We start from the raw sequence: 26,055 nt of genomic DNA, 5'->3' as shown, positions 1-26,055 counted from the left end.
TTCAGCTGAAGTTATTTGTGGGCATTTCTTTGCACTCTGAATAATTTTTCTGGTAGTTGTGGATGACATTTTTGTTGGTCTACCTGACCATGGTTTTGTTTTTACAGAGTCCCTGATTTTCCATTTGTCAATCACAGTTTGCACGCTGCTGACTGGCATTATCAATTGCTTGGATATCTTTTTGTATCCCTTTCCTGTTTTATACAGTTCAACTACCTTTTCCCGTAGATCCATTAACAATTCTTTTGCTTTCCTCATGACTCACAATCCAGAAACATCAGTAGCTGAAAAATGCAAAAGTCTGTCTGGATCCCAGAAACCCACTTCAGTTTTTATGCACACCCACTGATTACAAGCAAACAGGTCACAGGTGAGGATGTTACTTTTAGTAGCCATTCAAACCCATTTGTGTCAACCTCTGTGCATGTTATCAGGCCAAATTCACCAGGGTATGTAAACTTTTGAACAGGGTCATTTGAATGTTTTGGGGTGTCAGTATGTAAAAAGAGAAAACACAGTATTTTGACAAATGGCTAGATGCCTGTACAGCTGTATAATGAGGCCCAGGCTTTACAGTGAAGGGACTGGAGCGAGGGCCTGTTCCCAGGAGCTACAGTCTGAGAAATGGCTAAAAAGCCTTCACTAGGCTCCTGTACAGCTGTATAATGAGGCCCAGGCTTTATAGTGAAGGGACTGGAGCGAGGGCCTGTTCCCAGGAGCTACAGTCTGAGAAATGGCTAAAAAGCCTTCACTAGACACCTGTACAGCTGTATAATGAGGCCCGGGCTTTATAGTGAAGGGACTGGAGCGAGGGCCTGTTCCCAGGAGCTACAGTCTGAGAAATGGCTAAAAAGCCTTCACTAGACACCTGTACAGCTGTATAATGAGGCCCAGGCTTTATAGTGAAGGGACTGGAGCAAGGGCCTGTTCCCAGGAACTATAGTCTGAGAAATGGCTAAAAAGCCTTCACTAGGCTCCTGAACAGCTGTATAATGAGGCCCAGGCATTATAGTGAAGGGACTGGAGTGAGGGCCTGTTCCCAGGAGCTACAGTCTGAGAAATGGCTAAAAAGCCTCCACTAGGCTCCAGTACAGCTGTATAATGAGGCCCAGGCTTTATAGTGAAGGGACTGGAGCGAGGGCCTGTTCCCAGGAGCTACAGTCTGAGAAATGGCTAAAAAGCCTCCACTAGGCTCCTGTACAGCTGTATAATGAGGCCCAGGCTTTATAGTGAAGGGACTGGCGTGAGGGCCTGTTCCCGGGAGCTACAGTCTGAGAAATGGCTAAAAAGCCTCCACTAGGCCACTGTACAGCTGTATAATGAGGCCCAGGCTTTATAGTGAAGGGACTGGAGCGAGGGCCTGTTCCCAAGAGCTACAGTCTGAGAAATGGCTAAAAAGCCTCCACTAGGCCCCTGTACAGCTGTATAATGAGGCCCAGGCTTTATAGTGAAGGGACTGGAGCGAGGGCCTGTTCCCAGGAGCTACAGTCTGAGAAATGGCTAAAAAGCCTCCACTAGACGCCTGTACAGCTGTATAATGAGGCCCAGGCTTTATAGTGAAGGGACTGGAGCGAGGGCCTGTTCCCAGGAGCTACAGTCTGAGAAATGGCTAAAAAGCCTCCACTAGACACCTGTACAGCTGTATAATGAGGCCCTGGCTTTATAGTGAAGGGACTGGAGCGAGGGCCTGTTCCCAGGAGCTACAGTCTGAGAAATGGCTAAAAAGCCTCCACTAGGCTCCAGTACCGCTGTATAATGAGGCCCAGGCTTTATAGTGAAGGGACTGGAGCGAGGGCCTGTTCCCAGGAGCTACAGTCTGAGAAATGGCTAAAAAGCCTCCACTAGACGCCTGTACAGCTGTATAATGAGGCCCAGGCTTTATAGTGAAGGGACTGGAGTGAGGGCCTGTTCCCAGGAGCTACAGTCTGAGAAATGGCTAAAAAGCCTCCACTAGGCTCCAGTACCGCTGTATAATGAGGCCCAGGCTTTATAGTGAAGGGACTGGAGCGAGGGCCTGTTCCCGGGAGCTACAGTCTGAGAAATGGCTAAAAAGTCTCCACTAGACGCCTGTACAGCTGTATAATGAGGCCCAGGCTTTATAGTGAAGGGACTGGAGTGAGGGCCTGTTCCCAGGAGCTACAGTCTGAGAAATGGCTAAAAAGCCTCCACTAGACGCCTGTACAGCTGTATAATGAGGCCCAGGCTTTATAGTGAAGGGACTGGAGTGAGGGCCTGTTCCCAGGAGCTACAGTCTGAGAAATGGCTAAAAAGCCTCCACTAGCTCCTGTACAGCTGTATAATGAGGCCCAGGCTTTATAGTGAAAGGACTGGAGTGAGGGCCTGTTCCCAGGAGCTACAGTCTGAGAAATGGCTAAAAAGCCTCCACTAGGCTCCAGTACCGCTGTATAATGAGGCCCAGGCTTTATAGTGAAGGGACTGGAGTGAGGGCCTGTTCCCGGGAGCTACAGTCTGAGAAATGGCTAAAAAGCCTCCACTAGACGCCTGTACAGTTGTATAATGAGGCCCAGGCTTTATAGTGAAGGGACTGGAGTGAGGGCCTGTTCCCAGGAGCTACAGTCTGAGAAATGGCTAAAAAGCCTCCACTAGGCTCCAGTACCGCTGTATAATGAGGCCCAGGCTTTATAGTGAAGGGACTGGAGCGAGGGCCTGTTCCCGGGAGCTACAGTCTGAGAAATGGGTAAAAAGTCTCAACTAGACACCTGTACAGCTGTATAATGAGGCCCAGGCTTTATAGTGAAGGGACTGGAGTGAGGGCCTGTTCCCATGAGCTACAGTCTGAGAAATGGCTAAAAAGCCTCCACTAGGCTCCAGTACCGCTGTATAATGAGGCCCAGGCTTTATAGTGAAGGGACTGGAGTGAGGGCCTGTTCCCAGGAGCTACAGTCTGAGAAATGGCTAAAAAGCCTCCACTAGGCTCCAGTACCGCTGTATAATGAGGCCCAGGCTTTATAGTGAAGGGACTGGAGTGAGGGCCTGTTCCCGGGAGCTACAGTCTGAGAAATGGCTAAAAAGCCTCCACTAGGCCCCTGTACAGCTGTATAATGAGGCCCAGGCTTTATAGTGAAGGGACTGGAGTGAGGGCCTGTTCCCAGGAGCTACAGTCTGAGAAATGGCTAAAAAGCCTCCTCTAGGCTCCTGTACAGCTGTATAATGAGGCCCAGGCTTTATAGTGAAGGGACTGGAGTGAGGGCCTGTTCCCATGAGCTACAGTCTGAGAAATGGCTAAAAAGCCTCCACTAGGCTCCAGTACCGCTGTATAATGAGGCCCAGGCTTTATAGTGAAGGGACTGGAGTGAGGGCCTGTTCCCAGGAGCTACAGTCTGAGAAATGGCTAAAAAGCCTCCACTAGGCTCCAGTACCGCTGTATAATGAGGCCCAGGCTTTATAGTGAAGGGACTGGAGTGAGGGCCTGTTCCCAGGAGCTACAGTCTGAGAAATGGCTAAAAAGCCTCCACTAGGCTCCAGTACCGCTGTATAATGAGGCCCAGGCTTTATAGTGAAGGGACTGTAGTGAGGGCCTGTTCCCAGGAGCTACAGTCTGAGAAATGGCTAAAAAGCCTCCACTAGACCCCTGTACAGCTGTATAATGAGGCCCAGGCTTTATAGTGAAGGGACTGGAGTGAGGGCCTGTTCCCGGGAGCTACAGTCTGAGAAATGGCTAAAAAGCCTCCACTAGGCTCCTGTACAGCTGTATAATGAGGCCCTGGCTTTATAGTGAAGGGACTGGAGTGAGGGCCTGTTCCCGGGAGCTACAGACTGAGAAATGGCTAAAAAGCCTCCACTAGACTCCTGTACAGCTGTATAATGAGGCCCAGGCTTTATAGTGAAGGGACTGGAGTGAGGGCCTGTTCCCGGGAGCTACAGTCTGAGAAATGGCTAAAAAGCCTCCACTAGACTCCTGTACAGCTGTATAATGAGGCCCAGGCTTTATAGTGAAGGGACTGGAGTGAGGGCCTGTTCCCAGGAGCTACAGTCTGAGAAATGGCTAAAAAGCCTCCTCTAGGCTCCTGTACAGCTGTATAATGAGGCCCAGGCTTTATAGTGAAGGGACTGGAGCGAGGGCCTGTTCCCAGGAGCTACAGTCTGAGAAATGGCTAAAAAGCCTCCACTAGGCCCCTGTACAGCTGTATAATGAGGCCCAGGCTTTATAGTGAAGGGACTGGAGATAGAAAAGTAGCACAATGTCCAAGAGCCGGACTGCCCATCACTGACCTGCAGAGCTGCCACCACATATATGGCTGCTATGTGCCCAGACTCGGGACCTGTGATGAGGTCACAGGAGGGGAGGAGTCAGGGGTCACATGATCAGGGCCTCAGTGTATGCAGGACTCTGCTGTGCTGGTTGTCGTGGTGCTGGATGAGGGGAAGTTTCTGTGTGGGGTCAGGAGGAGTTTACAGTGTGGATGTAGCAGAGCCGCGTGTGTACGAGGTGTACGGAACGGAGCCGGTGTGTAGGAGGTGTACGGAACGGAGCCGGTGTGTATGAGGTGTACAGAGCGGAGCCGGTGTGTAGGAGGTGTACGGAACAGAGCCGGTGTGTGTATGAAGTGTACGGAGCTGAGCCAGTGTGTACGGAGCAGAGCTGTGTGTGTACAAGGTGTACAGAGTGGAGCCGTGTGTGTATGAAGCGGAGCCGTGTGTGTATGAGGTGTACGGAGCCTAGCTGGTGTGTATGAGATATACGGAGCGGAGCCAGTGTGTACGGGGTGTATGTAGCGGAGCCTTGTGGTTACGAGTTGTGTGTAGCAGAGCCGTGTGTGTACAGAGCAGAGCTGTGTGTGTACGAGGTGTATGGAGCGGAGCCGTGTGTATGAGGTGTATGGAGCAGAGCCATGCGTGTACGAGGTGTATGGAGCAGAGCCGTGTGTACGAGGTGTATGGAGCAGAGCCGTGTGTACGAGGTGTATGGAGCAGAGCCGTGTGTACGAGGTGTATGGAGCAGAGCCGTGTGTACGAGGTGTATGGAGCGGAGCCGTGTGTACGAGGTGTATGGAGCGGAGCCGTGTGTACGAGGTGCACGGAGCAGAGCCGTGTGTACGAGGTGTATGGAGCGGAGCCGTCTGTGTATGAGGTGTATGGAGCGGAGCCGTGTGTATGAGGTGTATGGAGCGGAGCCGTGTGTGTACGAGGTGTATGGAGCGGAGCCGTGTGTATGAGGTGTACGGAGCAGAGCCATATGTTTATTATGTGTACGGAGCGGAGCTGTGTTCCATGTTTCGGTTCATTTAATAAGTAGATTTTATATAAAACAATGATTGGATCCATATGAATATTCCAAGTTTTGTTCTCCAATATTTCCTCTCTATTACGCCGGCATCACACTAGGCGTAAGTAAATACGGTCTGTTTTTTACGGCCGTAATACGCAGCAATTGTCCCAAAACACTGTTCCGAATAACCTCATGACCCAGTATCAGCACGGGTTTACTAGGGACCGTTCATGTCAGACTAATCTGATCAGCTTCTATGAAGAGGTAAGTTCCGGACTGGACCAAGGGAACCCAGTGGATGTAGTGTATATGGACTTTTCAAACGCTTTTGATACGGTGCCACACAAATGGTTGATACATAAAATGAGAATAATGGGGATAGGGGAAAATATGTGCAAGTGGGTTGAGAGCTGGCTCAGGGATAGGAAACAAAGGGTGGTTATTAATGGAGCACACTCGGACTGGGTCGCGGTTAGCAGTGGGGTACCACAGGGGTCAGTATTACATAGTAACATAGTAAGACCGAAAAAAGACATTTGTCCATCCAGTTCAGCCTATATTCCATCATAATAAATCCACAGATCTACGTCCTTCTACAGAACCTAATAATTGTATGACACAATATTGTTCTGCTCCAGGAAGACATCCAGGCCTCTCTTGAACCCCTCGACTGAGTTCGCCATCACCACCTCCCCAGGCAAGCAATTCCAGATTCCCACTGCCCTAACAGTAAAGAATCCTCTTCTATGTTGGTGGAAAAACCTTCTCTCTTCCAGACGCAAAGAATGCCCCCTTGTGCCCGTCACCTTCCTTGGTATAAACAGATCCTCAGCGAGATATTTGTATTGTCCCCTTATATACTTACTAGCTATTGAACCCGTTCTACGCCCGGGTGGCGAGCATTTATATTGGTATATGGTCTCCATCATGTGCTGCTGCCATCCTGCGCCCGTTCTGTCATCTGCTGCTGCCATCCTGCGCCCGTTTGAGTTCATGTGCTGCTCCCATCCTGCGCCCCCGTTGTCATGCGCTGCTGCCATCCTGCGCCCGTTCTGTCATGTGCTGCTCCCATCCTGCGCCCGTTATGTCATCCGCTGCTGCCATCCTGTGCCCGTTCTGTCATGTGCTGCTGCCATCCTGCGCCCGTTCTGTCATGTGCTGCTGCCATCCTGCGCCCGTTCTGTCATGTGCTGCTGCCATCCTGTGCCCGTTCTGTCATGTGCTGCTCCCATCCTGCTGCCATCCTGCGCCCGTTATGTCATGCGCTGCTGCCATCCTGCGCCCGTTCTGTCATGTGCTGCTCCCATCCTGCTGCCATCCTGCGCCCGTTATGTCATGCGCTGCTGCCATCCTGCGCCCGTTCTGTCATGTGCTGCTGCCATCCTGCGCCCGTTCTGTCATGTGCTGCTGCCATCCTGCGCCCGTTCTGTCATGTGCTGCTGCCATCCTACGCCCGTTCTGTCATGTGCTGCTCCCATCCTGCTGCCATCCTGCGCCCGTTATGTCATGCGCTGCTGCCATCCTGCGCCCGTTCTGTCATGTGCTGCTGCCATCCTGCGCCCGTTCTGTCATGTGCTGCTGCCATCCTGCGCCCGTTCTGTCATGTGCTGCTGCCATCCTGCGCCCGTTCTGTCATGCGCTGCTGCCATCATGCGCCCGTTTTGTCATGTGCTGCTGCCATCCTGCGCCCGTTCTGTCATGTGCTGCTGCCATCCTGCGCCCCCGTTCTGTCATGCGCAGCTGCCATCCTGCGCCCGTTCTGTCATGTGCTGCTCCCATCCTGCTGCCATCCTGCGCCCGTTATGTCATGCGCTGCTGCCATCCTGCGCCCGTTCTGTCATGTGCTGCTGCCATCCTGCGCCCGTAATGTCATGTGCTGCTGCCATCCTGCGCCCGTTCTGTCATGTGCTGCTGCCATCCTGCGCCCGTTCTGTCATGTGCTGCTCCATCCTGCGCCCGTTCTGTCATGTGCTGCTCCCATCCTGCGCCACTATTGTATTATATGCCCCCATATGCTGCTGCCATATAAAAAAAAAAATACCATACTCACCTATCGTCCGGTTCCACTGCAGGTGTGTCTTCAAGAAAATGGCGCCGGAAAGCGCGGACTGCGCAGGCGCCGATTCCGGCAGCAGGAATCGGCGCCTGCGCAGTACGCGCTTTCCGGCGCCATTTTATTGAAGATACTGCCGGAAAGCGCGTACTGCGCAGGCGCCGATTCCGGCACCAGGAGGAGAAAGAGAATGGTGGCGGAAATGCCGTAAGTAACAAATGGCTGTGGCATGAAGTGCCACAGCCTCATGCTTCTCCTAGTGCCGGAATCGGCGCCTGCGCAGTACGCGCTTTCCGGCGCCATTTTATTGAAGAAACTGCAGTGTGTCTTCAATAAAATGGCGCCGGAAAGCGCGTACTGCGCAGGCGCCGATTCCGGCACCAGGAGGAGAAAGACAATGGCGCCGGAACTGGCGTAAGTAAAAACTGTCTGTGCCGGGCGCACATACGGCGCCCCCGTGCTCCCGACCCCCTGCTCTCGGCGGCATCTCCCCGTACTCCCGACCCCCTGCTCTCGGCGGCATCTCCCCGTGCTCCGGACCCCCTGCTCTCGGCGGCATCTATCATGTAACGCTGGGAGCGTCGCGCCTGCGCAGTCTATTAAGGCTTCGGACAGAGTGACGCTCCCAGCGTTATATTATAGATACATGGTTATTAGATCGCCCCTCAGTCGTCTTTTTTCTAGACTAAATAATCCTAATTTCGCTAATCTATCTGGGTATTGTAGTTCTCCCATCCCCTTTATTAATTTTGTTGCCCTCCTTTGTACTCTCTCTAGTTCCATTATATCCTTCCTGAGCACCGGTGCCCAAAACTGGACACAGTACTCCATGTGCGGTCTAACTGTATTGGGCCCTCTTCTTTTTAACATATTTATTAATGACCTTGTAGGGGGCATTCAGAGTAGAATTTCAATATTTGCAGATGACACTAAACTCTGCAGGGTAATCAATACAGAGGAGGACAATTTTATATTACAGGATGATTTATGTAAACTAGAGGCTTGGGCTGATTAATGGCAAATGAGCTTTAATGGGGATAAATGTAAGGTCATGCACTTGGGTAGAAGTAATAAGATGTATAATTATGTGCTTAATTCTAAAACTCTGGGCAAAACCGTCAATGAAAAAGACCTGGGAGTATGGGTGGATGACAAACTCATATTCAGTGGCCAGTGTCAGGCAGCTGCTACAAAGGCAAATAAAATAATGGGATGCATTAAAAGAGGCATAGATGCTCATGAGGAGAACATAATTTTACCTCTATACAAGTCATTAGTTCGACCACACTTAGAATACTGTGCACAGTTCTGGTCTCCGGTGTATAAGAAAGACATAGCTGAACTGGAGCGGGTGCAGAGAAGAGCGACCAAGGTTATTAGAGGACTGGGGGGTCTGCAATACCAAGATAGGTTATTACACTTGGGGCTAGTTCGTTTGGAAAAACGAAGACTAAGGGGTGATCTTATTTTAATGTATAAATATATGAGGGGACAGTACAAAGACCTTTCTGATGATCTTTTTAATCATAGACCTGAGACAGGGACAAGGGGGCATCCTCTACATCTGGAGGAAAGAAGGTTTAAGCATAATAACAGACGCGGATTCTTTACTGTAAGAGCAGTGAGACTATGGAACTCTCTGCCGTATGATGTAATGAGTGATTCATTACTTAAATTTAAGAGGGGACTGGATGCCTTTCTTGAAAAGTATAATGTTACAGGGTATATACACTAGATTCCTTGATAGGGCGTTGATCCAGAGAAAAGAAGGTTTAAGCATAATAACAGACGCGGATTCTTTACTGTAAGAGCAGTGAGACTATGGAACTCTCTGCCGTATGATGTAATGAGTGATTCATTACTTAAATTTAAGAGGGGACTGGATGCCTTTCTTGAAAAGCATAATGTTACAGGGTATATACACTAGATTCCTTGATAGGGCGTTGATCCAGGGAACTAGTCTGATTGCTGTATGAGGAGTCGGGAAGGAATTTTTTTCCCCAATGTGGAGCTTACTCTTTGCCACATTGTTTTTTTTTTTTTGCCTTCCTCTGGATCAACATGTTAGGGCATGTTAGGATAGGCTATGGGTTGAACTAGATGGACTTATAGTCTTCCTTCAACCTTAAGAACTATGTAACAATGCAACTATGTATTCAATGCGAGGATGCAATTTTTACGCACAAATTTATCCGTGTGGCATCCTTATGGCTTCCGTACGGCGATTTTTTTCTCGCAGGCTTGCAAGATGGACATATCATGGATCATTATGGGAAAATATTCTGAAAAGTTCCCAGGCTCGAGTTCATATGAGTTCATTCAGCAGAGGGCGCATCACCGCGACTCGAGATAACTACAGTACATTCCCCTGCATTCCATTCATTCACCAAGTTTTACAGTCAGGAGCTCAGCTGCATTAGCAGAGTGTTGTGAATTCTGTTATCGAACTCCCTCCTGTGGTCATGAATGGTACTTCGGCGAGTTCTGTCCATGGACTCCCTCTGGTGGCTGTGAGTGGGGCTGCTGCTTCTGAGGTTCTTTCCACAGGTGACATAAGTTATGCTTTAGCTGGCTGCTCTATTTAACTCCACTCAGATCGTTACTCCATGCCAGCTGTCAATGTCCTTGTACTGGTTCAGTTCGCTCCTGGACCTTTCTGGTGACCTGTCTACTCCAGCAGAAGCTAAGTCCCTGCTAGTTAATTATTTGTTCATTATTTTCTTGTCCAGCTTGCTATTATGATTTTGTCTTGCTAGCTGGTAGCTCTGGGATGCAGAGTGGCACCTCCGCACCGTGAGTCGGTGCGGAGGTCTTTTTGCACACTCTGCGTGGATTTTTGTAGTTTTTTGTGCTGACCGCAAAGATACCTTTCCTATCCTCTGTCTGTTTAGTAAGTCGGGCCTCCCTTTGATGAAACCTATTTCATCTCTGTGTTTGTGACTTTCATCTTACTCACAGTCAATATATGTGGGGGGCTGCCTTTTCCTTTGGGGAATTTCTCTGAGGCAAAGTAGGCTTTATTTTCTATCTTTAGGGCTAGTTAGCTCTTAGGCTGTGACGAGTTGCATAGGGAGCGTTAGGAGCAATCCACGGCTATTTTTAGTGTATGTGATAGGTTTAGGGGTTGCGGTCAGCAAGTTCCCACTTCCCAGAGCTTGTCCTGTATTGTTTAACTATCAGGTCGTTCCGGGTGCTCCTAACCACCAGGTCCATAACAGCAGAGCTCCTGGGTGTAAAATGATTTAACCCCTTCAGATGGATTTACAGCATGGGACAAGACTGTAAGGACGGAAGGTATGGAATATTGTTGTTCTTTTACCTTTGTTTCAGGTGACAATGGTCTTCAGGTGGATTATGAGTATAATAAAATATTAAAACACCATGTGTCTTTATTTCATTAAAATACTTTTTAATAATGTGTGTGTGTGTTTTATTAACCATTTCGTACTATTGGATTAATAATGGATAGGTGTCATAATTGACGCCTCTCCATTATTAACCTGGCTTAATGTCACCTTACAATAGCAAGGAGACATTAACCCTTTATTACCCCATATCCCACCGCTACAGGGGAGTGGGAAGAGAGAGGCTAAGTGCCAGAATAGGTGCATCTTCCAGATGTGCCTTTTCTGGGGTGGCTGGGGGCAGATGTTTTTAGCCAGGGGGGCCAATAACCATGGTCCCTCTCTAGGCTATTAATATCTGCCCTCAATCACTGGCTTTCCCACTCTGGTGGAGAAAATTGCACGGAGCCCACGCCAATTTTTGCCAGGATTTAACCCTTTAATTTAATAGCTAGAGACCCGAAATTTAACACAAATACACTTCTTACATTACTAAAGAGGAATATGTAATAAAAGAAGGGATATGAGATGGTTTACTGTATGTAAACCATGTCTCATATTCTGTCGGGTTTAGGAAGGAGATAGTAAAAGCCGGCAATTGAATTACCGGCTTTTCTGCTATCTAGCGCTGAATTAAATATAAATATATATATATATATATAGATATATATATATGTGTGTGTCTCACTGACATATATATATTTACCTATTCTATGTGTACACATTTATTCTACCTATTCTATTCTGTCAGTGTGATTTTACTGTACACCACTCTGAATTGCCGGCTTTTCTATAGAACACCGCTGCGTATTTCTCACAAGTCACACGCATGGTCCATGTGTAATCTGTAATTTTCTCGCCCCCATAGATTTTCAATGGTGTATTTTTTGTGCAATACGCTGACAAACGAAGCATGCTGCGATTTTCTACTCCCGTAACATACTGTATATTACGGATGCGTAATATACGACAGATAGGAGCTGCCCCATAGAGAATCATTGGGCCGTGTGCAATGTGTATTTTCTGGACGTATTTTCTGCATTCATACGTCTGTCAAACTCGCTAGTGTGACGCCGGCCTTATTCCCATCTGTGTATTATCGTCTTGTGTCTTTTTCCTTCTCCCTAATATTATACTCTGCTCTGGACAGGGCGTCCTGCTAAAGATTATGGACTACAAAGCCCAGGAACGGTCTTGACTCGTTCACATAAATCCGGTTTTCAGTAACGAAGCACCAACAACTGGTGGCTCTAGGGCTCAGAGTATGAAGAATTTTAACATTTTGATAAAGCAATCCACTCTTTAAAGGGAACCTGTCACCCCCTCAGGCGTTTGTAACTAAAAGAGCCACCTTGAGCAACACTAATGCTGCATTCTGACAAGGTGGCTCTTTACAGTAAACGAACCAAAACCTGGGGGAACAAAGCTTTCCTGGAAATGATCTTCCCAAACAATGAATCCTGAGAGGATTGTGGATGCGTGAGAGATCTTCTCTTATTGAGGACCAGGAGTTCATCAATAACTGGGAAATATTTCCAATAACAGCTCGAAGAAATTCATGGAGCTTCTCATTGAGTTTAATAGCAAAACCCTATTAAATATTCAACATAAACTGGATGAAGCATTTAAAGTGACAGGTAAAAGTTTGGGCACCCCTGGTCAAAATTACTGTTATTGTGAACAGTTAGGCAAGTTGAAGATTAAATGATGTCTAAAAGGCCTAACATTTTCTTTGTATTTTAGGCAAATATCTATATATTGCCATTTTTTAATATTTTAAAAATTACAAAAAGGAAAATGGGCTGATGCTAAACTTTGGGCACCATTGGATATTTGTGTGCAGAGATAACTTTGACCCAGGTTTCACACCTTAGTTAGCCTGTTAGGGTTATGGCTTGTTAACTATCATCCTTAGGAAAGGCCAGGTGATGCCAATTTCCCAGCTTTATGAACACCTAGCCTCCTCTAACCTTGTGCCAAAAAACAGCAGCCATCGGTTCTTCTAAGCAGCCCCCTAGTGCTCTGAAAATGGTGGAGGCCCACAAAGCTGGGAAAGTCTATAAGAAGATAGCAAAGAGTTTCATTCAAGTTGCCCTTTCCTCAGTTCAAAATATAATTAAGAAATGGCAGTTAACAGGAACAATGGAGGTCAAGATAAGATCTAGAAGACCAAGCACAATTTAAGTGAGAGCTGCTCATGGAATTGCTAGAGAAGCGAATCAGAACCCCCTCTTGAAAAGACCTTCAGAAAGATTTAGCAGAATCTCAAGATGTTCTACATTGTTCTACTGTTCAGAGATACGTGCACAATATGACCATCATTGAAGAGTCATCAAAATAAAACCTCTCCTGCACCCTCACCATAAAATACAGCATCAAAAGTATGTAAAAGAACATCTAAGGCTATGTGCACATGTTGCGGATTTAGCTGCGGATCCGCAGCGGATTGGCCACTGTGAATTCGCAGCTGTTTTACATGCATTGTACAGTACCATTTTAACCTATGGAAAACCAAATCCGCAGCGCACATGCTGCAGAAAATACCGCGTGGAAACGGTGCGTTGTATTTTCCATAGCATGTCAATTCTTTGTGCGTATTTCGCAGCGTTTTACACCTGTTCCATAATAGGAATCCACAGGTGTAAAACCGCAGGTGAAATCTGCACAAAAAAATGCAGGAAATCCGTGGTAAATCCGCAGTGCGTTTCACCTGCAGATTTTTCGAAAACCGTGCAGAGAAATCCACACACGAATCTGCAACGTGGGGACATAGCCTTAACAAACCTGATGCATTTTGATAGCAAGTCCTGTGGACTGTTGAGGTTAAAATAGAACTCTTTGGCCACAATAATCAAAGGTATGTGTGGAGAAAAAGGGCACAGAATTTCAGGAAAAGAACATCTTGCCAACCATTAAGCAATAGGGTGGATCAATCAAGCTGCAGCCAATGGCACGGGGAACATTTCATGAGTAGAAGGAAGAATTGATTTAATGAAATTTCAACAAATTCATGATGCAAACATAATAACATCTGTGAAAAAAAAGCTGAAGTTGAAAAGAGGAAGAGGATTGCTTCTACAACTGGATAATGATCCAAAACACACGTCAAAATCCACGATAGACAATCTCAAAAGGCCCAAGCTAAAGGTTTTACAATGGCCCTCACAGTCCCCTAATCTGAACATCATTGAAAATCTGCAGGTAGACCTCAAAATAGCAGAAGATGCAAGACGACCCAGGAATTTCACAGAATTGGAATAATTTTCCAAGTAAGAATGGATGAAAATTAGTGATGAGCGAGTATACTCGTTGCTCGGGTTTTCCAGAGTATGCTCGGATGTTCTCCGAATTTTTGTTAGTGCTCGGAGATTTAAATTTCGTTGCCTCAGCTGCATGATTTAGGGCTGCTAGACAGGCTGAATACATGTGAGGATTGCCTGTTTGTTAGTGAATTCCCACATGTAGTCAGGATGTCCAGCAGCTGTAAATCATGCAGCTGAGGCTACGAAAACTAAATCTCCGAGCACTAACAAATACTCGAAGACAACACGAGCGTGCTCTGGAAAACCCGAGCAACGAGTACACTCGCTCATCACTAATGAAAATCCCTCAAACAAGAATTGGAAGACGCTTGTCTGGCTACAAAAAGCATACTCAAACTGAGTGAATAAACCAAATGAGAACAACTATATAAAATATAGAATTTTATTAATATTAAAATATGAATGACATAAAAGAGGGAAACCAAATGACAAAATATGCAAAACCACAGCTCAATAATTGTAGTGGGTACAAAGACACAATTACAACCTCATATTTCAACAAAACCCCATAACGATAGCCTATACATTGATTTCAAGTGTAAATTGCAAACATGCATAATATATGAAAAGGCAAGAGAGAGATAGAGTGGAAAAATTATAAAAATATAGCAATAGTCCGTAGCCCATGGCCCCTGTTACTACAACACACCTAGTATTGGCTTCCTCAAGGAGTGGGGTTTTGTTGAAATTTGTCTGTCCAGACAGAAGAGGGCTTCTTCCAGGCTTTGGGCTTAGTGTATGATGACCCTGATCGTGTCTCCTTGGCTGAGTCGTCTCTGCGCCAACTTCAGCAAGGAAACCGTCAGGCGAAGTAATACTGCTCTGAGTTCCGGCGGTGGGCCACTGACACTAGGTGGAATGACCCGGCCCTCCGTAATCAGTTCTGCGAGGGTCTCTCCGTAAGAGTAAGGGATGCTTTAGCTCTCTATGATACTCCGGATTCCCTTGAGGCGGCCAGGTCTCTGGCAATCCAGGTTGATTGCTGTCTTCGCCAGAGGCATAGGGAGACACTTCTGGGGGCAGGAAGTCCAAGTTTAAGCGAGACCAGTACTGATTCTACTGTGGAACCCATGCAAGTGGGTGCAACGTCCCAAACTAGCAAACTTGCATTAATTCGACGTAAGGGGGGAGTGTGCTTTTGTTGTGGCAAGAAAGGTCATTTTGTGAGTACATGTCCTACCCGTCACTTGTTTAAACAACCGCCGGAAAACTAGAGAGCCCGGGTTGCAGGGAGGTAGGCATCTCGGGTGTACTCATAACCTCTGTGGAAAAGACTCGTTTTTTCCTTCCAGCTATGCTATATGTGGGTGAAAATAAGGTTGACGTGTCCGCCTTCTTGGACAGTGGGGCGGGGTTTAATTTGGTCGACGCAGGGTTCGTCCGGGACCAAGGCCTAGTCTCACAAACCTTGTCCAGCCATATACCCATAATAGCTATTGATTCCGGTACTCTAAGACAGGGGCACTTCACGCACGTAGTCCATGACTTACGGCTACAGGTAGGGGCCATACATTCTGAGGTGTTAAAATGTTATGTGCTTGAGGGCCTGCCCTCACCTGTGGTACTGGGACTTCCTTGGCTCGCTCTGCACAATCCAGTAATTGATTGGCAGACTGTTGTGAGTTCTGTGATCAAGCTCCCTCCTGTGGTCACGAGTGGTACTGCGGCTTCTGAGTTTCCTTCCTCAGGTGATGAGGTTAAGTCGTTAGGTGCTGCTCTATTTAACTCCACCTAGTGCTTTGATCCTGGCCTCCAGTCAATGTTCTAGTATTGGTCTTGCTTCCTCCTGGATTGTTCCTGTGGCCTGTCTGCTCAGCTTAGGCTAAGTTCTGCTTGTGTTACTTTTGTTGCTATATTTTCTGTCCAGCTTGCTTTTTTGGTTTTGCTTGCTTGCTGGAAGCTCTGAGACGCAGAGGGAGCACCTCCGTACCGTTAGTCGGTGCGGAGGGTCTTTTTGCCCCTCTGCGTGGTTGTTTGTAGGTTTTTGTGTTGACCGCAAAGATATCTTTCCTATCCTCGTTCTATTCAGTAAGTTGGGCCTCACTTTGCTAAATCTATTTCATCTCTGTGTTTGTATTTTCATCTTAACTCACAGTCATTATATGTGGGGGGCTGCCTTTTCCTTTGGGGAATTTCTCTGAGGCAAGGTAGGCTATTTTTCTATCTTCTGGACTAGCTAGTTTCTCAGGCTGTGCCGAGTTGCATAGGGAGCGTTAGGCGCAATCCACGGCTACCTCTAGTGTGGTTTGATAGGTTTAGGGATTGCGGTCAGCAGAGTTTCCACGTCTCAGAGCTCGTCCTATGTTTTGTGGTTTTTGTCAGGTCACTTGTGTGCTCTGAACTTCAAGGTCCATTGTGGTTCTGAATTACCTATTCATAACAGTACTGGAGGCCTAAAGTACTATGCTTCTCAATAGAGGGAAAAAAGAAGTTCTGAGACCATTTTTTTTTCTTTGCACTGTGTTTTGCCTTTTTTTTCACCTAGACATTTGGGTGGTTCAGGACACAGGTGTGGTGATGGACATTAAAGGTCTGTCTTCATGTGTGGATCTTCTCACTGCAAGAGTACAAAATATTCAAGACTTTGTGGCTCAGAATTCTATGTTAGAACCAAGAATTCCTATTCCTGATTTGTTTTCTGGAGATAGAGCTAAATTTCTGAGTTTCAAAAATAATTGCAAACTGTTTCTGGCGTTGAAACCTTGCTCCTCTGGTGACCCAGTTCAACAAGTTAAGATCATTATTTCTTTATTACGTGGCGACCCTCAAGACTGGGCATTTTCCCTTGCGCCAGGAGATCCTGCATTATGTAATATTGATGCGTTTTTTCTGGCGCTCGGATTACTGTACGATGAACCTAATTCAGTGGATCAGGCAGAGAAAAATTTGCTGGCTCTGTGTCAGGGTCAGGATGAGATAGAGATTTATTGTCAGAAGTTTAGAAAGTGGTCTGTGCTCACTCAATGGAATGAATGTGCTTTGGCAGCAATCTTCAGAAAGGGTCTCTCTGAAGCCCTTAAGGATGTCATGGTGGGATTTCCTATGCCTGCTGGTCTGAATGAGTCTATGTTTTTGGCCATTCAGATTGGTCGACGCTTGCGTGAGCGTAAATCTGTGCGCCATTTGGCGGTATTATCTGAGCATAAACCTGAGCCTATGCAGTGCGATATGACTTTGACCAGAGCTGAAAGGCAAGAACACAGACGTCAGAATGGGCTGTGTTTCTACTGTGGTGATTCCACTCATGCTATCTCCGATTGTCCTAAGCGCACTAAGCGGTTCGCTAAATCTGCCACCATTGGTACGGTACAGTCGAAATTTATTTTGTCCGTTACTTTGATCTGCTCTTTGTCTTCCTATTCTGTCATGGCATTTGTGGATTCAGGCGCTGCCCTGAATTTCATGGACTTGGAGTTTGCTAGGCGCTGTGGGTTTGTCTTGGAGCCCTTGCAGTGTCTTATTCCATTGAGAGGAATTGATGCTACGCCTTTGGCCAAGAATAAGCCTCAGTATTGGACCCAGCTGACCATGTGCATGGCTCCTGCGCACCAGGAGGATATTCGCTTTCTGGTGTTGCAAAATCTGCATGATGTGGTCGTGTTGGGGTTGCCATGGCTACAAGTCTATAACCCAGTATTAGATAGGAAATCAATGTCTGTGTCCAGCTGGGGTTGTCAGGGGGTACATGGTGATGTTCCATTTCTGTCTATATCATCATCCACCCCTTCTGAGGTCCCAGAGTTCTTGTCTGATTACCGGGATGTATTCGATGAGCCCAAGTCCAATGCCCTACCTCCGCATAGGGATTGTGATTGTGCTATCGAGTTGATTCCTGGTAGTAAGTTTCCTAAGGGTCGACTGTTTAATTTATCTGTACCTGAGCACGCCGCTATGCGGAGTTACGTAAAAGAATCCTTGGAGAAGGGTCATATTTGGCCGTCGTCATCGCCATTGGGAGCAGGGTTCTTTTTTGTGGCCAAGAAGGATGGTTCGCTGAGACCTTGTATTGATTACCGCCTTCTAAATAAAATCACGGTCAAATTTCAGTACCCCTTGCCGCTGCTATCTGATTTGTTTGCTCGGATTAAGGGGGCTAGTTGGTTCACCAAGATAGATCTTCGTGGTGCATATAATCTTGTGCGTATTAAACGGGGCGATGAATGGAAAACTGCATTTAATACGCCCGAAGGCCATTTTGAGTACCTAGTTATGCCATTCGGACTTGCCAATGCTCCATCAGTATTTCAGTCCTTTATGCATGACATCTTCCGAGAGTACCTGGATAAATTCCTGATTGTATACTTGGATGATATTTTGGTCTTCTCGGATGATTGGGAGTCTCATGTGAATGGTGTTCCAGGTCCTGCGTGCTAATTCTTTGTTTGTGAAGGGATCAAAGTGTCTCTTTGGTGTTCAGAAGGTTTCATTTTTGGGGTTCATTTTTTCCCCTTCTACCATCGAGATGGACCCTGTTAAGGTCCTGGCCATTTATGATTGGACTCAGCCGACATCTCTGAAGAGTCTGCAAAAGTTCCTTGGCTTTGCTAATTTTTATCGTCGCTTCATCTGTAATTTTTCTAGTATTGCTAAACCATTGACCGATTTGACCAAGAAGGGTGCTGATGTGGTCAATTGGTCTTCTGCTGCTGTGGAAGCTTTTCAAGAGTTAAAGCGTCGTTTTTCTTCTGCCCCTGTGTTGTGTCAACCAGATGTTTCGCTTCCGTTCCAGGTTGAGGTTGATGCTTCTGAAATTGGAGCGGGGGCTGTTTTGTCGCAAAGAGGTGCTGATTGCTCGGTGATGAAGCCATGCGCCTTCTTTTCCAGGAAGTTTTCGCCTGCTGAGCGAAATTATGATGTTGGCAATCGAGAGTTGCTGGCCATGAAGTGGGCATTCGAGGAGTGGTGTCATTGGCTTGAAGGAGCTAAGCATCGCGTGGTGGTCTTGACTGATCACAAGAACTTGACTTATCTCGAGTCTGCCAAACGGTTGAATCCTAGACAGGCTCGTTGGTCGCTGTTTTTCTCCCGTTTTGACTTTGTGGTTTCGTACCTTCCGGGCTCTAAAAATGTGAAGGCGGATGCCCTGTCTAGGAATTTTGTGCCCGACTCTCCAGGTTTGCCTGAGCCGGCGGGTATTCTCAAAGAGGGAGTAATTGTGTCTGCCATCTCCCCTGATTTGCTGCGGGTGCTGAAAAAATTTCAGGCTAATAAACCTAATCGTTGCCCAGCAGAGAAACTGTTTGTCCCTGATAGGTGGACGAATAAAGTTATCTCTGAGGTTCATTGTTCGGTGTTGGTTGGTCATCCAGGAATCTTTGGTACCAGAGATTTGGTGGCTAGATCCTTTTGGTGGCCGTCTCTGTCGCGGGATGTGCGTTCTTTTGTGCAGTCCTGTGGGATTTGTGCTCGGGCTAAGCCCTGCTGTTCTCGTGCCAGTGGGTTGCTTTTGCTCTTGCCGATCCCGAAGAGGCCTTGGACACATATCTCTATGGATTTTATTTCGGATCTCCCAGTCTCTCAAAAAATGTCGGTCATTTGGGTAGTTTGTGATCACTTCTCTAAGATGATCCATTTGATACCCTTGTCTAAATTACCTTCCTCCTCTGATTTGGTGCCATTGTTCTTCCAGCATGTGGTTCGTTTACATGGCATTCCAGAGAACATCGTTTCTGACAGAGGTTCCCAGTTTGTTTCGAGGTTTTGGCGAGCCTTTTGTGCTAGGATGGGCATTGATTTGTCTTTTTCCTCGGCTTTCCATCCTCAGACAAATGGCCAGACTGAACGAACCAATCAGACCTTGGAAACATATCTGAGATGTTTTGTTTCTGCTGATCAGGATGATTGGGTGTCCTTTTTGCCGTTGGCTGAGCTCGCTCTTAATAATCGGGCCAGCTCGGCTACCTTGGTTTCACCGTTTTTCTGCAATTCTGGGTTCCATCCTCGTTTCTCTTCAGGGCAGGTTGAGTCTTCGGACTGTCCTGGTGTGGATACTATGGTGGACAGGTTGCAGCGGATTTGGACTCATGTAGTGGACAATTTGACCTTGTCCCAGGAGAAGGCTCAACGTTTCGCTAATCGCAGACGCTGTGTGGGTCCCCGACTTCATGTTGGGGATTTGGTTTGGTTGTCATCTCGTTATATTCCTATGAAGGTTTCCTCTCCTAAGTTTAAGCCTCGTTTCATTGGTCTGTATAGGATTTCTGAGGTTCTTAATCCTGTGTCTTTTCGTTTGACTCTTCCAGATTCTTTTTCCATCCATAACGTATTCCATAGGTCATTGTTGCGGAGATACGTGGCGCCTGTGGTTCCATCTGTTGATCCTCCTGCCCCGGTTTTGGTGGAGGGGGAGTTGGAGTATATAGTGGAGAAGATTTTGGATTCTCGTGTTTCGAGACGGAAACTCCAGTATCTGGTTAAGTGGAAGGGTTATGGTCAGGAAGATAATTCCTGGGTCTTTGCCTCTGATGTCCATGCTGCCGATCTTGTTCGTGCCTTTCATATGGCTCATCCTGGTCGGCCTGGGGGCTCTGGTGAGGGTTCGGTGACCTCTCCTCAAAGGGGGGTACTGTTGTGAGTTCTGTGATCAAGCTCCCTCCTGTGGTCACGAGTGGTACTGCGGCTTCTGAGTTTCCTTCCTCAGGTGATGAGGTTAAGTCGTTAGGTGCTGCTCTATTTAACTCCACCTAGTGCTTTGATCCTGGCCTCCAGTCAATGTTCTAGTATTGGTCTTGCTTCCTCCTGGATTGTTCCTGTGGCCTGTCTGCTCAGCTTAAGCTAAGTTCTGCTTGTGTTACTTTTGTTGCTATATTTTCTGTCCAGCTTGCTTTTTTGGTTTTGCTTGCTTGCTGGAAGCTCTGAGACGCAGAGGGAGCACCTCCGTACCGTTAGTCGGTGCGGAGGGTCTTTTTGCCCCTCTGCGTGGTTGTTTGTAGGTTTTTGTGTTGACCGCAAAGATATCTTTCCTATCCTCGGTCTATTCAGTAAGTTGGGCCTCACTTTGCTAAATCTATTTCATCTCTGTGTTTGTATTTTCATCTTAACTCACAGTCATTATATATGGGGGGCTGCCTTTTCCTTTGGGGAATTTCTCTGAGGCAAGGTAGGCTATTTTTCTATCTTCAGGACTAGCTAGTTTCTCAGGCTGTGCCGAGTTGCATAGGGAGCGTTAGGCGCAATCCACGGCTACCTCTAGTGTGGTTTGATAGGTTTAGGGATTGCGGTCAGCAGAGTTTCCATGTCTCAGAGCTCGTCCTATGTTTTGTGGTTTTTGTCAGGTCACTTGTGTGCTCTGAACTTCAAGGTCCATTGTGGTTCTGAATTACCTATTCATAACAGCAGACACAGGAAGTGGTAAAGTGGGGTACATACTGTCTGGGACACTGTTTGGGTACCCGGTTGGCAAGGGTGGATACCCAGTCTGTGCCCCATTACTTGTCAGACTTTGTGGATGTGTTTTCTGAGCAGGGGAGCCAAGAGGTTCCCCCACATCGTCCTTATGATTGTGCCATCAATCTGGTTCCTAGTGCCAAGCTGCCCAAGAGCAGACTCTATAACATCTCAGGTCCAGACAGGCAGGCCATGAAGGACTATATTATAGAAAGTCTGGCTAAGGGCCATATCCGACCTTCTTCTTCACCCCTTGCTGTAGAGTTCTTTTTCGTAAAGAAGGATGGTGGGTTACGTCCTTGCCTGGATTTCCGGGAACTTAATGCTATCACGGTCCGTGATCCGTATCCGCTACCTCTTATACCTGACCTTTTTAATCAAATTGTTGGGGCAAAATGGTTCTCTAAAATGGACCTCAGGGGGGCGTACAATCTCATCCGCATTAAGGAGGGTGATGAGTGGAAGACTGCATTCAATACGCCAGAAGGACACTACGAGAATCTAGTGATGCCTTTTGGGTTGGTGAACACACCCGCCGTCTTCCAGCACTTTATTAATGACATCTTTAGTCACCTTGTACGAGGGGCGATACAAAAGTAATGATAATCAATACTAAACACAATGAATATAGTCAAAAAATAAATTTATTTTTCTACATAGTCTCCTAACAAGTCTATACATTTAGTCCATCTCTTTTCTAAACTTGGAATTCCCTTAGAAAAAAATTCTTGATCTTGACCCTCCAAAAAAATCCCCAACAGCGGTTATCACGTCGCTATTGTCGTCAAATTTCTTGCCCCGGAGGTGTTCCTTGAGCCGAGGAAAGAGAAAGAAGTCACTGGGGGCTAGATCTGGTGAATAGAAGGGGTGTTCCACCAGTTCAAAGCCCGCTTCTTGAATGGTAGCCATGGCAGCAGCAGCTTTGTGAGCCGGCGCGTTATCTTGGTGAAACAACACTCCAGCCCGCAGTTTGCCGCGCCTTTTCTCCTTGATAGCCTCCCGCAATCTTCTTATTTGTTCTGCGTAGTAGGAGCCCGTAATAGTGGCTCCCTTCTCCAAATAGTCCACCATAATAATTCCTTCAGCGTCCCAAAAAACGGACGCCATAACCTTCCCTGCTGAGCATGACACTTTGAATTTCTTCGGCGTCGGTTCGTCGGCTCGTTTCCATGTCAACGATTGTTGTTTAGTTTCGGGATCAAAGTGGTGGATCCAGGTCTCGTCCATGGTCAAAAAACGTGACAAAAAATTTTCCTTGTCTGCTTGGAACTTTTCGAGATTTGTTATTGAAATGTCAACTCGTTTCTTCTTTTGTTCGTCGGTTAACATTTTTGGCACCCAACGCGCGGAGACCTTTCTCATATGCAATTCTTTTGCAAGGATTCTTTGAATACTGCCATATGAGATCCCTGTGACCTCAGCTACATGCCTGATAGTCACTCTTCGATCTGCCAATACAACTTCTTCAACTTTTTTCACGTTTTCTTCATTGAGGGATGTGGATGGGCGTCATTCACGATGTTCATTTTCCGTCGATGTTCTTCCCAGCTTAATTTCCTTGGCCCAGCGTGCAACTGTGGAATATGGAGGAGAAGAGTCCCCCAATGTTTCCACCAAGTCGCTGTGTATGTCTTTGGTAGTCATTTTTTCAAGCAGAGGTATTTGATGACAGCTCTGAGCTCGTTTTTTTCCATTTTGATGTTCACTCCTCGGCAGTTCATATTCAAATGAATGTAGCTCACGGGAATCGTGGTCTATTTAAGTAATTTTTTTTTCCTGGACTATGTGTGCAATAGAAATAACCGATTATCATTACTTTTGGATCGCCCCGCGTAGGCAGATTTGGAGTTATCTTCCATATTAAGAAGAGATGAAAGACAGCGGCACTCACCAGTATGCTGAGATAAATGTCTTTAACCCCTTAGTGACAGAGCCAATTTGGTACTTAATGACCGAGCCAATTTTTACAATTCTGACCACTGTCACTTTATGAGGTTATAACTCTGGAACGCTTTAACGGATCCCGCTGATTCTGAGACTGTTTTTTCGCGACATATTGTACTGCATGTTAGTGGTAACATTTATTCGATATTACTTGCAATTATTTATGAACAAAACGGAAATATGGCGAAAATGTTTAAAATGTTGCAATTTTCAAACTTTGTATTTTTATGCCCTTAAATCAGAGAGATATGTCACGAAAAATAGTTAATAAATAACATTTCCCACATGTCTACTTAACATCAGCACAATTTTGGAAACCAATTTTTTTTTTGTTAGGGAGTTATAAGGGTTAAAAGTTGACCAGCAATTTCTCATTTTTACAACACCATTTTTTTTTAGGGACCACATCACATTTGAAGTCATTTTGAGGGGTCTATATGATAGAAAATAACCAAGTGTGACACCATTCTAAAAACTGCACCCCTCAAGGTTCTCAAAACCACATTCAAGAAGTTTATTAACCCTTTACGTGCTTCACAGGAACTGAAACAATGTGGAAGGAAAAAATGAACATTTAGCTTTTTTTTGCAAATATTTTAATTCAGAACCATTTTTTTTATTTTCACATGTGTAAAAACAGAAATGTAACCATAAATTTTGTTATGCAATTTCTCCTGAACACGCCAATACCCCGTATGTGGGGGTAAACCACTTTTTGGGTGCACCGCAGACCTTGGAAGTGAAGGAGCGCCATTTGACTTTTTCAATGCAGAATTGGCTGGAATTGAGATCGGACGCCATGTAACGTTTAGAGAGCCCCTGATGTGCCTAAACAGTGGAAACCCCCCACAAGTGACACCATTTTGGAAACTAGACCCCTTAAGGAACTTATCTAGATGTGTGGTGAGCACTTTGAACCCCCAAGTGCTTCACAGAAGTTTATAACATAGAGCCGTGAAAATAAAAAATCATATTTTTTCTACAAAAATGATCTTTTTGCCCCCAAATTTTTATTTTCACAAGGGTAACAGGAGAAATCAGACCACCAAAGTTTTTATGAAATTTCTCCTGAGTACGTCGATACCCCATATGTGGGGGTAAACCACTGTTTGGGCGCACCGCAGAGCTCTGAAGAGAAGGAGTGCCGTTTCACTTTTTCAATGTAGAATTGGCTGGAATTGAGATCAGACGCCATGTCGCGTTTGGAGAGCCCCTGATGTGCCTAAACAGTAGAAACCATCCACAAGTGACCCGATTTTGGAAACTAGACCCCCCATGGAACTTATCTAGATGTGTGGTGAGAACTTTGAATGCCCAAGTGCTTCACAGAAGTTTAGAATGCAGAGTCGTGAAAATAAAAAATATTTTTTTTCCACAAAAAAAGATATTGTAGCCCCCAAGTTTTTATTTTCACAAGGGTGACAGGAGAAATTGGACCATTAAAGTGGTTGTCCAATTTATCCCGAGTACGCTGATGCCCCATATGTGGGGATAAACCACTGTTTGGGCGCACGGCTGAGCTCGGAAGGGAAGGAGCGCCGTTTTGGAATGCAGACGAAGATAGAATGGTCTGTGGGCGTTATGTTGCGTTTGCAGAGCCCCTGATGTACCTAAACAGTAGTAACCCCCCACAAGTGACCCCATTTTGGAAACTAGACCCCCCAAGGAACTTATCTAGATGTGTGGTGACAACTTTGAATGCCCAAGTGCTTCACAGAAGTTTATAATGCAGAGTCGGGAAAATAAAAAATATTTTTTTTTCCACAAAAAAGATTTTGTAGCCCCCAAGTTTTTATTTTCACAAGGGTAACAGGAAAAATTGGACCCCAAAAGTTGTTGTCCAATTCATCGCGAGTACGCTGATGCCCCATATGTGGTGGTCACCCACTGTTTGGGCGCATGGCAGAGCTCAGAAGGGAGCAGCATTTGACTTTTTGAGCGCAAAATTGGCTGTCGTGTTTGGAGACCCCCTGATGTATCTAAACAGTGGAAACCCCCCAATTCTAACTCCAACCCTAACCCCAACACACCCCTAACCCTAATTCCAACCCGATCCATAATCTTAATCACAACCCTAACGATAATCACAACCCTTACCCCAAAACAACCCTAATGTCAACCCTAACCATAACCCTAATCAAAACCCTAAATCCAACACACCCCTAATCCTAATCTCAACCCTAACCTCAAACCTAACCCTAATCCCAATACACCCCTAATCCCAAACCTATCCCTAATCCCAAGCGTAACCCTAATGCCAACCCTATCCCTAATACCAACCCTAATCCTAACCCTAATCCCAACTCTAACCCTAACATTAGCCGCAACCCTAGCCCTAACCTTACCCGCAACTCTAGCCCTAACCTTACCCGCAACCCTAGCCCTAACTTTAGCCCCAACCCTAGCCCTAACCCTAAATTTAGCCCCAACCCTAACCCTTGCCCTAACTTTAGCTCCAACCCTAACCCTAGCCCTAACTTTAGCCCCAACCCTAGCCCTAAGGCTACTTTCACACTTGCGTCGTTTGGCATCCGTCGCAATCCATTGTTTTGGACAAAAAACGGATCCTGCAAATGTGCCCGCAGAATGCGTTTTTTGCCCATAGACTTGTATTGCCGACGGATCGGGACGTGCACTGGATCAGTTGTTTTTTGGCGGACCGTCTGCACAAAAAACGTTCAATGTAACGTTTTTTTGTACGTCGCGTCCGCCATTTCCGACCGCGCATGCATGGCCGTAACTCCGCCCCCTCCTCCCCAGGACATAGATTGGGCA

The 26,055-nt window shown here is 46.4% G+C and overlaps 2 protein-coding genes across 2 annotated transcripts in view; both read right to left on the bottom strand.

Moving 5' to 3' along the window:
- Positions 1-4,258, bottom strand: part of LOC138663173 (oocyte zinc finger protein XlCOF8.4-like) — a 34,181-nt gene extending 29,923 nt beyond the window's left edge. The window contains exon 1 of the mRNA XM_069749324.1: positions 4,234-4,258. The gene's annotated coding sequence lies outside the window, so the exon portion shown is untranslated. The remainder of the gene's footprint in view (positions 1-4,233) is intronic.
- Positions 1-26,055, bottom strand: part of LOC138663178 (zinc finger protein 300-like) — a 723,911-nt gene that overhangs the window by 353,757 nt on the left and 344,099 nt on the right. The window lies entirely within an intron of this gene.

Source organism: Ranitomeya imitator, chromosome 2, assembly GCF_032444005.1.
Source record: "Ranitomeya imitator isolate aRanImi1 chromosome 2, aRanImi1.pri, whole genome shotgun sequence".
Taxonomy (NCBI): Eukaryota; Metazoa; Chordata; class Amphibia; order Anura; family Dendrobatidae; genus Ranitomeya; species Ranitomeya imitator.
Note: the sequence above shows the minus strand (reverse complement) of the source record. Positions and strands in the feature narration are given on the sequence as shown.